We start from the raw sequence: 1,003 nt of genomic DNA on the forward strand, positions 1-1,003 counted from the left end.
CAGACAAAGTTTACTTTGTGTAACTCAATTGCATATATGGGCTGTTAAGTCCATAGAAATATATGTCCATTTCTACTGCCACTTATCCTGTTAATGTCTGAAATGATGTGATTGATTTTTTTTCTTTTCTCTTTTTTTTTTTTTTTAATCCTAGGTCAAACTGCCTTAACAATGGCAGAAAAAGCAACTGTACCTTGAAAATTACCCTTTAGCTTATGTAGATGTACAGATTTCTTTTGATAGTAACCTTATAGAGTACAAAACCTTAAATTATTTTCCCTGGTATTCTCACATGACTTGAGAGTTTGGATGTACATGGAATTTTAGAAGCATAACCCATGGCAAGCATGTTTGTTACATTAAAAGTTCCCTACCCTTTCCAAATAACACATGTGGTGTTACTTTTCCTACCACTATCTTTGGTTCTTTAAACCCAGCTGCAATGGTTTGTTAATTCTGGAGGGTCCCAGCCCTGTCCATGGGGTATGATAAAAAACCATTCTCACATCATCATCACAGAACTGTGTGTCCAAGAGACAAAACACAGCTCAGGTTTCAGAAAGACTTTCTTTCCAGGTGGAACCTGCAAGAAAAAGTCTTCAAAATATAATAAAAATATAATTCTAGACCTGCTCTTGCTACCAGGGCTTTCTACTGAATCAGCATCTCTCCCAGCATTTTCCAAGCATGTTAACTGAAACATTGAGCAGTTCTTAGAACTATGCAGAAATTTCAGAAATGTTGTCCTACCTGGATGTGCCGGCAATTCTGTCTTCTGCCTTGGACCTGGTCTGCTGTAGTTAACAGGTCAGTAGTACAAAGTTTGATCAATTTCTGCTAGTTAACGAAGCCAACCCTGAAACTTCTATTTGCACTGTAACTGTGAATGTGTTCCCCTCTGACATCTCTGTGTCTGTTTTGTTTAGGATAAATTGTCTTAAAAAGCTACCATAATGCTTATATTGAATGTGAAGACTTGCATCTTACGTAGGCATAGTGCTAC

This window comes from Calidris pugnax, unplaced genomic scaffold (assembly GCF_001431845.1).
Source record: "Calidris pugnax isolate Ruff unplaced genomic scaffold, ASM143184v1 scaffold17, whole genome shotgun sequence".
In the NCBI taxonomy this organism is placed as follows: domain Eukaryota; kingdom Metazoa; phylum Chordata; class Aves; order Charadriiformes; family Scolopacidae; genus Calidris; species Calidris pugnax.